Genomic DNA, 12625 nt, shown 5'->3' with positions numbered 1-12625 from the left:
TCTGCGTGTTAAGCAGACGTGATAACCGCTACACCACAGCACCTTGCGATAAGTTCTTCGAGCAGTAATTTCATATCAAATGTTGGATTGATTAGAAATAAAATGCTTGATCTTAGTTTTAATCAGGTAAAAAAACATCATTTTGTCAAAAACTTGCCTTGATGCTGTCCAGGCTTGAACTGGTGACCCTCTGCGTGTAAAGCAGACGTGCTAACCGCTACACCACAGCAACTTGCGATTAGTACTTCGGAGCAGTTATTTCATATCAAATGTTGGATTGATTAGAAATAAAATGCTTGATCTTAGTTTTAATCAGGTAAAAAAACATCATTTTGTCAAAAACTTGCCTTGATGCTGTTCGGGCTTGAACTTGAGCCCTTCTGCGTGTTAAGCAGACGTGATAACCGCTACATCACAGCACCTTGCGATTAGTTCTTCGAGCAGTAATTTCATATCAAATGTTGGATTGATTAGAAATAAAATGCTTGATCTTAGTTTTAATCAGGTAAAAAACATCATTTTGTCAAAAACTTGCCTTGATGCTGTCCAGGCCTGAACTTGAGACCTTCTGAGTGTTCAGCAGACGTGATAACCGCTACACCACAGCACCTTGCGATTAGTTCTTCGAGCAGTAATTTCATATCAAATGTTGGATTGATTAGAAAGAAAATGCTTGATCTTAGTTTTAATCAGGTAAAAAAACATCATTTTGTCAAAAACTTGCCTTGATGCTGTCCACGCTTGAACTGCAGACCCTCTGCGTGTAAAGCAGACGTGATAACGACTACATCACAGCACCTTGCGATTAGTTCTTCGAGCAGTAATTTCATATCAAATGTTCGATTTATTAGAAATCAAATGCTTGATTTTAGTTTTAATCAGGTAAAAAAACATCATTTTGTCAAAAACTTGCCTTGATGCTGTCCAGGCTTGAACTGGAGACCTTCTGCGTGTTAAGCAGACGTGATAACCGCTACACCACAGCACCTTGCGTTGAGTTCTTCGAGCAGTAATTTCATATCAAATGTTGGATTGATTAGAAATAAAATGCTTGATCTTAGTTTTAATCAGTTAAAAAAACATCATTTTGTCAAAAACTTGCCTTGCTGCTGTCATGGCTTGAACTGGAGACCTTCTGCGTGTTAAGCAGACGTGATAACCGCTACACCACAGCACCTTGCGATCAGTTCTTCGAGCAGTAATTTCATATCAAATGTTGGATTGATTAGAAATAAAATGCTTGATCTTAGTTTTAATCAGGTAAAAAAAACAACATTTTGTCAAAAACTTGCCTTGATGCTGTCCAGGCTTGAACTGGAGACCTTCTGCGTGTTAAGCAGACGTCATAACCGCTACACCACAGCACCTTGAGATTAGTTCTTCGAGCAGTAATTTCATATCAAACGTTGGATTGATTAGAAATAAAATGCTTGATCTTAGTTTTAATCAGGTGAAAAAACATCATTTTGTCAAAAACTTGCCTTGATGCTGTCAAGGCTTGAACTGCAGACCCTCTGCGTGTAAAGCAGACGTGATAACGACTACATCACAGCACCTTGCGATTAGTTCTTCGAGCAGTAATTTCATATCAAATGTTGGATTGATTAGAAATAATATGCTTGAATTTAGTTTTAATCAGGTAAAAAAACATCATTTTGTCAAAAACTTGCCTTGATGCTGTCAAGGCTTGAACTGGAGACCTTCTGCGTGTTAAGGAGACGTCATAACCGCTACACCACAGCACCTTGAGATTAGTTCTTCGAGCAGTAATTTCATATCAAATGTTGGATTGATTAGAAATAAAATGCTTGATCTTAGTTTTAATCAGGTAAAAAAACATCATTTTGTCAAAAACTTGCCTTGATGCTGTCAAGGCTTGAACTGCAGACCCTCTGCGTGTAAAGCAGACGTGATAACGACTACATCACAGCACCTTGCGATTAGTTCTTCGAGCAGTAATTTCATATCAAATGTTTGGTTGATTAGAAATCAAATGCTTGATTTTAGTTTTGATCAAGTAAAAAAAACATCATTTTGTCAAAAACTTGCCTTGATGCTGTCCAGGCTTGAACTGGAGACCTTCTGCGTGTTAAGCAGACGTGATAACCGCTACATCACAGCACCTTGCGATTAGTTCTTCGAGCAGTAATTTCATATCAAATGTTGGATTGATTAGAAATAATATGCTTGAATTTAGTTTTAATCAGGTAAAAAAAACATCTTTTTGTCAAAAACTTGCCTTGATGCTGTCCAGGCTTGAACTGGAGACCTTCTGCGAGTTAAGCAGACGTCAAAACCGCTACACCACAGCACCTTGCGATTAGTTCTTCGAGCAGTAATTTCATATCAAATGTTGGATTGATTAGAAATAAAATGCTTGATCTTAGTTTTAATCAGGTAAAAAAACATCATTTTGTCAAAAACTTGCCTTGATGCTGTCCAGGCTTGAACTGGTGACCCTCTGCGTGTAAAGCAGACGTGATAACCACTACACCACATCACCTTGCGATTAGTTCTTCGAGCAGTAATTTCATATCAAATGTTGGATTGATTAGAAATAAAATGCTTGATCTTAGTTTTAATCAGGTAAAAAAACATCATTTTGTCAAAAACTTGCCTTGATGCTGTCCAGGCTTGAACTGGAGACCTTCTGCGTGTTAAGCAGACGTGATAACCGCTACACCACAGCACCTTGCGATCAGTTCTTCGAGCAGTAATTTCATATCAAATGTTGGATTGATTAGAAATAAAATGCTTGATCTTAGTTTTAATCAGGTAAAAAAACATCATTTTGTCAAAAACTTGCCTTGATGCTGTCCAGGCTTGAACTGGAGACCTTCTGCGTGTTAAGCAGACGTGATAACCGCTACACCACAGCACCTTGCGATCAGTTCTTCGAGCAGTAGTTTCATATCAAATGTTGGATTGATTAGAAATAAAATGCTTGATCTTAGTTTTAATCAGTTAAAAAATCATCATTTTGTCAAAAACTTGCCTTGATGCTGTCCAGGCTTGAACTGGAGACCCTCTGCGTGTAAAGCAGACGTGATAACGACTACATCACAGCACCTTGCGATTAGTTCTTCGAGCAGTAATTTCATATCAAATGTTGGATTGATTAGAAATAATATGCTTGAATTTAGTTTTAATCAGGTAAAAAAAACATCATTTTGTCAAAAACTTGCCTTGATGCTGTCTTGGCTTGAACGCAGAGACCCTCTGCGTGTAAAGCAGACGTGATAACCACTACACCACAGACCCTAAGATTAGTCCTTTGAGCAGTAATTTCATATCAAATGTTGGATTGATTAGAAATAAAATGCTTGATCTTAGTTTTAATCAGGTAAAAAAACATCATTTTTGTCAAAGACTTGCCTTGATGCTGTCAAGGCTTGAACTGGAGACCTTCTGCGTGTTAAGCAGATGTGCTAACCGCTACACCACAGCAACTTGCGATTAGTACTTCGAAGCAGTTATTTCATATCAAATGTTGGATTGATTAGAAATAAAATGCTTGATCTTAGTTTTAATCAGGTAAAAAAACATCATTTTGTCAAAAACTTGCCTTGATGCTGTCCAGGCTTGAACTGGAGACCTTCTGCGTGTTAAGCAGACGTGATAACCGCTACACCACAGCACCTTGCGATCAGTTCTTCGAGCAGTAATTTCATATCAAATGTTGGATTGATTAGAAATAAAATGCTTGATCTTAGTTTTAATCAGGTAAAAAAACATCATTTTGTCAAAAACTTGCCTTGATGCTGTCCAGGCTTGAACTGGAGACCTTCTGCGTGTTAAGCAGACGTGATAACCGCTACACCACAGCACCTTGCGATCAGTTCTTCGAACAGTAATTTCATATCAAATGTTGGATTGATTAGAAATAAAATGCTTGATCTTAGTTTTAATCAGGTAAAAAAACATCATTTTGTCAAAAACTTGCCTTGATGCTGTCCAGGCTTGAACTGGAGACCTTCTGCGTGTTAAGCAGACGTGATAACCGCTACACCACAGCACCTTGCGATCAGTTCTTCGAGCAGTAATTTCATATCAAATGTTGGATTGATTAGAAATAAAATGCTTGATCTTAGTTTTAATCAGGTAAAAAAACATCATTTTGTCAAAAACTTGCCTTGATGCTGTCCAGGCTTGAACTGGAGACCTTCTGCGTGTTAAGCAGACGTGATAACCGCTACACCACAGCACCTTGCGATCAGTTCTTCGAGCAGTAATTTCATACCAAATGTTGGATTGATTAGAAATAAAATGCTTGATCTTAGTTTTAATCAGGTAAAAAAACATCATTTTGTCAAAAACTTGCCTTGATGCTGTCCAGGCTTGAACTGGAGACCTTCTGCGTGTTAAGCAGACGTGATAACCGCTACACCACAGCACCTTGCGATCAGTTCTTCGAGCAGTAATTTCATATCAAATGTTGGATTGATTAGAAATAAAATGCTTGATCTTAGTTTTAATCAGGTAAAAAAACATCATTTTGTCAAAAACTTGCCTTGATGCTGTCCAGGCTTGAACTGGAGACCTTCTGCGTGTTAAGCAGACGTGATAACCGCTACACCACAGCACCTTGCGATCAGTTCTTCGAGCAGTAATTTCATATCAAATGTTGGATTGATTAGAAATAAAATCCTTGATCTTAGTTTTAATCAGGTAAAAAAAACATCATTTTGTCAAAAACTTGCCTTGATGCTGTCCTGGCTTGAACGCAGAGACCCTCTGCGTGTAAAGCAGACGTGATAACCACTACACCACAGACCCTAAGATTAGTCCTTTGAGCAGTAATTTCATATCAAATGTTGGATTGATTAGAAATAAAATGCTTGATCTTAGTTTTAATCAGGTAAAAAAACATCATTTTTGTCAAAGACTTGCCTTGATGCTGTCAAGGCTTGAACTGGAGACCTTCTGCGTGTTAAGCAGATGTGCTAACCGCTACACCACAGCAACTTGCGATTAGTACTTCGAAGCAGTTATTTCATATCAAATGTTGGATTGATTAGAAATAAAATGCTTGATCTTAGTTTTAATCAGGTAAAAAAACATCATTTTGTCAAAAACTTGCCTTGATGCTGTCCAGGCCTGAACTTGAGACCTTCTGCGTGTTAAGCAGACGTGATAACCGCTACATCACAGCACCTTGCGATTAGTTCTTCGAGCAGTAATTTCATATCAAATGTTGGCTGGATTAGAAATAAAATGCTTGATCTTAGTTTTAATCAGGTAAAAAAACATCATTTTGTCAAAAACTTGCCTTGATGCTGTCCAGGCTTGAACTGCAGACCCTCTGCGTATAAAGCAGACGTGATAACCACTACACCACAGCACCTTGCGATGAGCGCTTCGAGCAGTAATTTCATATCAAATGTTGGATTGATTAGAAATAAAATGCTTGAGCTTAGTTTTAATCAGGTAAAAAAACATCATTTTGTCAAAAACTCGCTTTGATGCTGTCCAGGCTGGAACTGGAGACCTTCTGCATGTTAAGCAGACGTGATAACCGCTACACCACAGCACCTTGCGATTAGTTCTTCGAGCAGTAATTTCATATCAAATGTTGGACTGATTAGAAATAAAATGCTTGATCTTAGTTTTAATCAGGTAAAAAAACAACATTTTGTCAAAAACTTGCCTTGCTGCTGTCCAGGCTTGAACTGGAAACCCTCTGCGTGTAAAGCAGACGTGATAACCACTACACCACAGCACCTTGCGATGAGTGCTTCGAGCAGTAATTTCATATCAAATGTTGGATTGATTAGAAATAAAATGCTTGAGCTTAGTTTTAATCAGGTAAAAAAACATCATTTTGTCAAAAACTCGCTTTGATGCTGTCCAGGCTGGAACTGGAGACCTTCTTCATGTTAAGCAGACGTGATAACCGCTACACAACAGCACCTTGCGATTAGTTCTTCGAGCAGTAATTTCATATCAAATGTTGGACTGATTAGAAATAAAATGCTTGATCTTAGTTTTAATCAGGTAAAAAAACAACATTTTGTCAAAAACTTGCCTTGCTGCTGTCCAGGCTTGAACTGGAAACCCTCTGCGTGTAAAGCAGACGTGATAACCACTACACCACAGCACCTTGCGATGAGTGCTTCGAGCAGTAATTTCATATCAAATGTTGGATTGATTAGAAATAAAATGCTTGATCTTAGTTTTAATCAGGTAAAAAAACATCATTTTGTCAAAAACTTGCCTTGATGCTGTCCAGGCCTGAACTTGAGACCTTCTGCGTGTTAAGCAGACGTGATAACCGCTACATCACAGCACCTTGCGATTAGTTCTTCGAGCAGTAATTTCATATCAAATGTTGGCTGGATTAGAAATAAAATGCTTGATCTTAGTTTTAATCAGGTAAAAAAACATCATTTTGTCAAAAACTTGCCTTGATGCTGTCCAGGCTTGAACTGCAGACCCTCTGCGTATAAAGCAGACGTGATAACCACTACACCACAGCACCTTGCGATGAGCGCTTCGAGCAGTAATTTCATATCAAATGTTGGATTGATTAGAAATAAAATGCTTGAGCTTAGTTTTAATCAGGTAAAAAAACATCATTTTGTCAAAAACTCGCTTTGATGCTGTCCAGGCTGGAACTGGAGACCTTCTGCATGTTAAGCAGACGTGATAACCGCTACACCACAGCACCTTGCGATTAGTTCTTCGAGCAGTAATTTCATATCAAATGTTGGACTGATTAGAAATAAAATGCTTGATCTTAGTTTTAATCAGGTAAAAAAACAACATTTTGTCAAAAACTTGCCTTGCTGCTGTCCAGGCTTGAACTGGAAACCCTCTGCGTATAAAGCAGACGTGATAACCACTACACCACAGCACCTTGCGATGAGCGCTTCGAGCAGTAATTTCATATCAAATGTTGGATTGATTAGAAATAAAATGCTTGAGCTTAGTTTTAATCAGGTAAAAAAACATCATTTTGTCAAAAACTCGCTTTGATGCTGTCCAGGCTGGAACTGGAGACCTTCTGCATGTTAAGCAGACGTGATAACCGCTACACCACAGCACCTTGCGATTAGTTCTTCGAGCAGTAATTTCATATCAAATGTTGGACTGATTAGAAATAAAATGCTTGATCTTAGTTTTAATCAGGTAAAAAAACAACATTTTGTCAAAAACTTGCCTTGCTGCTGTCCAGGCTTGAACTGGAAACCCTCTGCGTGTAAAGCAGACGTGATAACCACTACACCACAGCACCTTGCGATGAGTGCTTCGAGCAGTAATTTCATATCAAATGTTGGATTGATTAGAAATAAAATGCTTGAGCTTAGTTTTAATCAGGTAAAAAAACATCATTTTGTCAAAAACTCGCTTTGATGCTGTCCAGGCTGGAACTGGAGACCTTCTTCATGTTAAGCAGACGTGATAACCGCTACACAACAGCACCTTGCGATTAGTTCTTCGAGCAGTAATTTCATATCAAATGTTGGACTGATTAGAAATAAAATGCTTGATCTTAGTTTTAATCAGGTAAAAAAACAACATTTTGTCAAAAACTTGCCTTGCTGCTGTCCAGGCTTGAACTGGAAACCCTCTGCGTGTAAAGCAGACGTGATAACCACTACACCACAGCACCTTGCGATGAGTGCTTCGAGCAGTAATTTCATATCAAATGTTGGATTGATTAGAAATAAAATGCTTGATCTTAGTTTTAATCAGGTAAAAAAACATCATTTTGTCAAAAACTTGCCTTGATGCTGTCCAGGCCTGAACTTGAGACCTTCTGCGTGTTAAGCAGACGTGATAACCGCTACATCACAGCACCTTGCGATTAGTTCTTCGAGCAGTAATTTCATATCAAATGTTGGCTGGATTAGAAATAAAATGCTTGATCTTAGTTTTAATCAGGTAAAAAAACATCATTTTGTCAAAAACTTGCCTTGATGCTGTCCAGGCTTGAACTGCAGACCCTCTGCGTATAAAGCAGACGTGATAACCACTACACCACAGCACCTTGCGATGAGCGCTTCGAGCAGTAATTTCATATCAAATGTTGGATTGATTAGAAATAAAATGCTTGAGCTTAGTTTTAATCAGGTAAAAAAACATCATTTTGTCAAAAACTCGCTTTGATGCTGTCCAGGCTGGAACTGGAGACCTTCTGCATGTTAAGCAGACGTGATAACCGCTACACCACAGCACCTTGCGATTAGTTCTTCGAGCAGTAATTTCATATCAAATGTTGGACTGATTAGAAATAAAATGCTTGATCTTAGTTTTAATCAGGTAAAAAAACAACATTTTGTCAAAAACTTGCCTTGCTGCTGTCCAGGCTTGAACTGGAAACCCTCTGCGTGTAAAGCAGACGTGATAACCACTACACCACAGCACCTTGCGATGAGTGCTTCGAGCAGTAATTTCATATCAAATGTTGGATTGATTAGAAATAAAATGCTTGAGCTTAGTTTTAATCAGGTAAAAAAACATCATTTTGTCAAAAACTCGCTTTGATGCTGTCCAGGCTGGAACTGGAGACCTTCTTCATGTTAAGCAGACGTGATAACCGCTACACAACAGCACCTTGCGATTAGTTCTTCGAGCAGTAATTTCATATCAAATGTTGGATTGATTAGAAATAAAATGCTTGATCTTAGTTTTAATCGGGTTAAAAAACAACATTTTGTCAAAAACTTGCCTTGATGCTGTCCAGGCTTGAGCTGGAAACCCTCTGCGTGTAAAGCAGACGTGATAACCACTACACCACAGCACCTTGCGATTAGTTCTTCGAGCAGTAATTTCATATCAAATGTTGGATTGATTAGAAATAAAATGCTTGAATTTAGTTTTAATCAGGTAAAAAAACATCATTTTGTCAAAAACTTGCCTTGATGCTGTCAAGGCTTGAACTGCAGACCCTCTGCGTGTAAAGCAGACGTGATAACGACTACATCACAGCACCTTGCGATTAGTTCTTCGAGCAGTAATTTCATATCAAATGTTGGATTGATTAGAAATGAAATGCTTGATCTTAGTTTTAATCAGGTAAAAAAACATCATTTTGTCAAAAACTTGCCTTGATGCTGTCCGGGCTTGAACGCAGAGACCCTCTGCGTGTAAAGCAGACGTGATAACCACTACACCACAGACCTTAAGATTAGTCCTTGAGCAGTAATTTCCTGTCAAATGTTGGATTGACTAGAAATAAAATGCTTGATCTTATTTTTAATCAGGTAAAAAAAACATCATTTTGTCAAAACCTTGCCTTGATGCTGTCCAGGCTTGAACTGGAGACCCTCTGCGTGTAAAGCAGACGTGATAACCACTACACCACAGCACCTTGCGCTTAGTTCTTCGGGCAGTAATTTCATATCAAATGTTGGATTGATTAGAAATAAAATGCTTGATCTTAGTTTTAATCAGGTAAAAAAACATCATTTTGTCAAAAACTTGCCTTGATGCTGTCCAGGCTTGAACTGGAGACCCTCTGCGTATAAAGCAGACGTGATAACCACTACACCACAGCACCTTGCGATGAGTGCTTCGAGCAGTAATTTCATATTAAATGTTGGATTGATTAGAAATAAAATGCTTGATCTTAGTTTTAATCAGGTAAAAAAACATCATTTTGTCAAAACAACTTGCCTTGATGCTGTCCGGGCTTGAACTGGAGACCCTCTGCGTGTAAAGCAGACGTGATAACCACTAAACCACAGACCTTATGATTAGTCCTTGGGCAGTAATTTCCTGTCAAATGTTGGATTGACTAGAAATAAAATGCTTGATCTTAATTTTAATCAGGTAAAAAATCATCATTTTGTCAAAAACTTGCCTTGATGCTGTCCAGGCTTGAACTGGAGACCCTCTGCGTATAAAGCAGACGTGATAACCACTACACCACAGCACCTTGCGATGAGTGCTTCGAGCAGTAATTTCATATTAAATGTTGGATTGATTAGAAATAAAATGCTTGATCTTAGTTTTAATCAGGTAAAAAAACATCATTTTGTCAAAAACTTGCCTTGATGCTGTCCGGGCTTGAACTGGAGACCCTCTGCGTGTAAAGCAGACGTGATAACCACTAAACCACAGACCTTATGATTAGTCCTTGGGCAGTAATTTCCTGTCAAATGTTGGACTGACTAGAAATAAAATGCTTGATCTTAATTTTAATCAGGTAAAAAAACATCATTTTGTCAAAAACTTGCCTTGATGCTGTCCAGGCTTGAACTGCAGACCCTCTGCGTGTAAAGCAGACGTAATAACCACTACACCACAGCACCTTGTGATTAGTTCTTCGAGCAGTAATTTCATATTAAATGTTGGATTGATTAGAAATAAAATGCTTGATCTTAGTTTTAATCAGGTAAAAAAACATCATTTTGTCAAAAACTTGCCTTGATGCTGTCCGGGCTTGAACTGGAGACCCTCTGCGTGTAAAGCAGACGTGATAACCACTACACCACAGACCTTAAGATTAGTCCTTGAGCAGTAATTTCCTGTCAAATGTTGGATTGACTAGAAATAAAATGCTTGATCTTATTTTTAATCAGGTAAAAAAAACATCATTTTGTCAAAACCTTGCCTTGATGCTGTCCAGGCTTGAACTGGAGACCCTCTGCGTGTAAAGCAGACGTGATAACCACTACACCACAGCACCTTGCGCTTAGTTCTTCGGGCAGTAATTTCATATCAAATGTTGGATTGATTAGAAATAAAATGCTTGATCTTAGTTTTAATCAGGTAAAAAAACATCATTTTGTCAAAAACTTGCCTTGATGCTGTCCAGGCTTGAACTGGAGACCCTCTGCGTATAAAGCAGACGTGATAACCACTACACCACAGCACCTTGAGATGAGTGCTTCGAGCAGTAATTTCATATTAAATGTTGGATTGATTAGAAATAAAATGCTTGATCTTAGTTTTAATCAGGTAAAAAAACATCATTTTGTCAAAACAACTTGCCTTGATGCTGTCCGGGCTTGAACTGGAGACCCTCTGCGTGTAAAGCAGACGTGATAACCACTAAACCACAGACCTTATGATTAGTCCTTGGGCAGTAATTTCCTGTCAAATGTTGGATTGACTAGAAATAAAATGCTTGATCTTAATTTTAATCAGGTAAAAAATCATCATTTTGTCAAAAACTTGCCTTGATGCTGTCCAGGCTTGAACTGGAGACCCTCTGCGTATAAAGCAGACGTGATAACCACTACACCACAGCACCTTGCGATGAGTGCTTCGAGCAGTAATTTCATATTAAATGTTGGATTGATTAGAAATAAAATGCTTGATCTTAGTTTTAATCAGGTAAAAAAACATTATTTTGTCAAAAACTTGCCTTGATGCTGTCCGGGCTTGAACTGGAGACCCTCTGCGTGTAAAGCAGACGTGATAACCACTAAACCACAGACCTTATGATTAGTCCTTGGGCAGTAATTTCCTGTCAAATGTTGGATTGACTAGAAATAAAATGCTTGATCTTAATTTTAATCAGGTAAAAAAACATCATTTTGTCAAAAACTTGCCTTGATGCTGTCCAGGCTTGAACTGCAGACCCTCTGCGTGTAAAGCAGACGTAATAACCACTACACCACAGCACCTTGTGATTAGTTCGTCGAGCAGTAATTTCATATCAAATGTTGGATTGATTAGAAATAATATGCTTGAATTTAGTTTTAATCAGGTAAAAAAACATCATTTTGTCAAAAACTTGCCTTGATGCTGTCCGGTCTTGAACTGGAGACCCTCTGCGTGTAAAGCAGACGTGATAACCACTAAACCACAGACCTTATGATTAGTCCTTGGGCAGTAATTTCCTGTCAAATGTTGGATTGACTAGAAATAAAATGCTTGATCTTAATTTTAATCAGGTAAAAAATCATCATTTTGTCAAAAACTTGTCTTGATGCTGTCCAGGCTTGAACTGGAGACCCTCTGCGTATAAAGCAGACGTGATAACCACTACACCACAGCACCTTGCGATGAGTGCTTCGAGCAGTAATTTCATATTAAATGTTGGATTGATTAGAAATAAAATGCTTGATCTTAGTTTTAATCAGGTAAAAAACATCATTTTGTCAAAAACTTGCCTTGATGCTGTCCGGGCTTGAACTGGAGACCCTCTGCGTGTAAAGCAGACGTGATAACCACTAAACCACAGACCTTATGATTAGTCCTTGGGCAATAATTTCCTGTCAAATGTTGGATTGACTAGAAATAAAATGCTTGATCTTAATTTTAATCAGGTAAAAAAACATCATTTTGTCAAAAACTTGCCTTGATGCTGTCCAGGCTTGAACTGCAGACCCTCTGCGTGTAAAGCAGACGTAATAACCACTACACCACAGCACCTTGCGATTAGTTCTTCGAGCAGTAATTTCATATCAAATGTTGGATTGACTAGAAATAATATGCTTGAATTTAGTTTTAATCAGGTAAAAAAACATCATTTTGTCAAAAACTTGCCTTGATGCTGTCCAGGCTTGAACTTGAGACCCTCTGCGTGTAAAGCAGACGTGATAACCACTACACCACAGCACCTTGCGATTAGTTCTTCGAGCAGTATTTTCATATCAAATGTTGGATTGATTAGAAATAATATGCTTGAATTTAGTTTTAATCAGGTAAAAAAACATCATTTTGTCTTTCA

At 38.2% G+C, this 12625-nt stretch overlaps 1 protein-coding gene and 34 non-coding genes across 35 annotated transcripts in view; 1 reads left to right on the top strand and 34 right to left on the bottom strand.

The window, feature by feature from the left end:
* The window catches only part of LOC142351429 (uncharacterized), a 239390-nt gene that overhangs the window by 83010 nt on the left and 143755 nt on the right, over window positions 1–12625 (top strand). The window lies entirely within an intron of this gene.
* Window positions 916–988, bottom strand: Trnav-aac (transfer RNA valine (anticodon AAC)). The gene has a single exon. It is a non-coding gene; the product is annotated as a tRNA-Val (tRNA).
* Trnav-aac (transfer RNA valine (anticodon AAC)) lies at window positions 1295–1367 on the bottom strand. Its single transcript has one exon. It is a non-coding gene; the product is annotated as a tRNA-Val (tRNA).
* Trnav-aac (transfer RNA valine (anticodon AAC)) lies at window positions 2052–2124 on the bottom strand. Its single transcript has one exon. It is a non-coding gene; the product is annotated as a tRNA-Val (tRNA).
* Trnav-uac (transfer RNA valine (anticodon UAC)) lies at window positions 2431–2503 on the bottom strand. The gene has a single exon. It is a non-coding gene; the product is annotated as a tRNA-Val (tRNA).
* Trnav-aac (transfer RNA valine (anticodon AAC)) lies at window positions 2620–2692 on the bottom strand. The gene has a single exon. It is a non-coding gene; the product is annotated as a tRNA-Val (tRNA).
* Trnav-aac (transfer RNA valine (anticodon AAC)) lies at window positions 2809–2881 on the bottom strand. Its single transcript has one exon. It is a non-coding gene; the product is annotated as a tRNA-Val (tRNA).
* Window positions 3568–3640, bottom strand: Trnav-aac (transfer RNA valine (anticodon AAC)). Its single transcript has one exon. It is a non-coding gene; the product is annotated as a tRNA-Val (tRNA).
* Trnav-aac (transfer RNA valine (anticodon AAC)) lies at window positions 3757–3829 on the bottom strand. Its single transcript has one exon. It is a non-coding gene; the product is annotated as a tRNA-Val (tRNA).
* Trnav-aac (transfer RNA valine (anticodon AAC)) lies at window positions 3946–4018 on the bottom strand. Its single transcript has one exon. It is a non-coding gene; the product is annotated as a tRNA-Val (tRNA).
* Window positions 4135–4207, bottom strand: Trnav-aac (transfer RNA valine (anticodon AAC)). The gene has a single exon. It is a non-coding gene; the product is annotated as a tRNA-Val (tRNA).
* Trnav-aac (transfer RNA valine (anticodon AAC)) lies at window positions 4324–4396 on the bottom strand. Its single transcript has one exon. It is a non-coding gene; the product is annotated as a tRNA-Val (tRNA).
* On the bottom strand, window positions 4513–4585 carry Trnav-aac (transfer RNA valine (anticodon AAC)). Its single transcript has one exon. It is a non-coding gene; the product is annotated as a tRNA-Val (tRNA).
* Window positions 5272–5344, bottom strand: Trnai-uau (transfer RNA isoleucine (anticodon UAU)). Its single transcript has one exon. It is a non-coding gene; the product is annotated as a tRNA-Ile (tRNA).
* On the bottom strand, window positions 5461–5533 carry Trnav-aac (transfer RNA valine (anticodon AAC)). The gene has a single exon. It is a non-coding gene; the product is annotated as a tRNA-Val (tRNA).
* Trnav-uac (transfer RNA valine (anticodon UAC)) lies at window positions 5650–5722 on the bottom strand. The gene has a single exon. It is a non-coding gene; the product is annotated as a tRNA-Val (tRNA).
* Window positions 6028–6100, bottom strand: Trnav-uac (transfer RNA valine (anticodon UAC)). The gene has a single exon. It is a non-coding gene; the product is annotated as a tRNA-Val (tRNA).
* Trnai-uau (transfer RNA isoleucine (anticodon UAU)) lies at window positions 6406–6478 on the bottom strand. The gene has a single exon. It is a non-coding gene; the product is annotated as a tRNA-Ile (tRNA).
* Window positions 6595–6667, bottom strand: Trnav-aac (transfer RNA valine (anticodon AAC)). Its single transcript has one exon. It is a non-coding gene; the product is annotated as a tRNA-Val (tRNA).
* Trnai-uau (transfer RNA isoleucine (anticodon UAU)) lies at window positions 6784–6856 on the bottom strand. Its single transcript has one exon. It is a non-coding gene; the product is annotated as a tRNA-Ile (tRNA).
* Trnav-aac (transfer RNA valine (anticodon AAC)) lies at window positions 6973–7045 on the bottom strand. Its single transcript has one exon. It is a non-coding gene; the product is annotated as a tRNA-Val (tRNA).
* On the bottom strand, window positions 7162–7234 carry Trnav-uac (transfer RNA valine (anticodon UAC)). Its single transcript has one exon. It is a non-coding gene; the product is annotated as a tRNA-Val (tRNA).
* Trnav-uac (transfer RNA valine (anticodon UAC)) lies at window positions 7540–7612 on the bottom strand. Its single transcript has one exon. It is a non-coding gene; the product is annotated as a tRNA-Val (tRNA).
* Window positions 7918–7990, bottom strand: Trnai-uau (transfer RNA isoleucine (anticodon UAU)). Its single transcript has one exon. It is a non-coding gene; the product is annotated as a tRNA-Ile (tRNA).
* Trnav-aac (transfer RNA valine (anticodon AAC)) lies at window positions 8107–8179 on the bottom strand. The gene has a single exon. It is a non-coding gene; the product is annotated as a tRNA-Val (tRNA).
* Window positions 8296–8368, bottom strand: Trnav-uac (transfer RNA valine (anticodon UAC)). Its single transcript has one exon. It is a non-coding gene; the product is annotated as a tRNA-Val (tRNA).
* Window positions 8674–8746, bottom strand: Trnav-uac (transfer RNA valine (anticodon UAC)). The gene has a single exon. It is a non-coding gene; the product is annotated as a tRNA-Val (tRNA).
* Window positions 9241–9313, bottom strand: Trnav-uac (transfer RNA valine (anticodon UAC)). Its single transcript has one exon. It is a non-coding gene; the product is annotated as a tRNA-Val (tRNA).
* On the bottom strand, window positions 9430–9502 carry Trnai-uau (transfer RNA isoleucine (anticodon UAU)). Its single transcript has one exon. It is a non-coding gene; the product is annotated as a tRNA-Ile (tRNA).
* Window positions 9808–9880, bottom strand: Trnai-uau (transfer RNA isoleucine (anticodon UAU)). Its single transcript has one exon. It is a non-coding gene; the product is annotated as a tRNA-Ile (tRNA).
* On the bottom strand, window positions 10561–10633 carry Trnav-uac (transfer RNA valine (anticodon UAC)). The gene has a single exon. It is a non-coding gene; the product is annotated as a tRNA-Val (tRNA).
* Window positions 10750–10822, bottom strand: Trnai-uau (transfer RNA isoleucine (anticodon UAU)). Its single transcript has one exon. It is a non-coding gene; the product is annotated as a tRNA-Ile (tRNA).
* Trnai-uau (transfer RNA isoleucine (anticodon UAU)) lies at window positions 11128–11200 on the bottom strand. Its single transcript has one exon. It is a non-coding gene; the product is annotated as a tRNA-Ile (tRNA).
* Window positions 11880–11952, bottom strand: Trnai-uau (transfer RNA isoleucine (anticodon UAU)). The gene has a single exon. It is a non-coding gene; the product is annotated as a tRNA-Ile (tRNA).
* Window positions 12444–12516, bottom strand: Trnav-uac (transfer RNA valine (anticodon UAC)). The gene has a single exon. It is a non-coding gene; the product is annotated as a tRNA-Val (tRNA).

This window comes from Convolutriloba macropyga, chromosome 1 (assembly GCF_964194025.1).
Source record: "Convolutriloba macropyga chromosome 1, txConMacr16.3, whole genome shotgun sequence".
Classification (NCBI taxonomy): domain Eukaryota; kingdom Metazoa; phylum Xenacoelomorpha; order Acoela; family Convolutidae; genus Convolutriloba; species Convolutriloba macropyga.
Note: the sequence above shows the minus strand (reverse complement) of the source record. Positions and strands in the feature narration are given on the sequence as shown.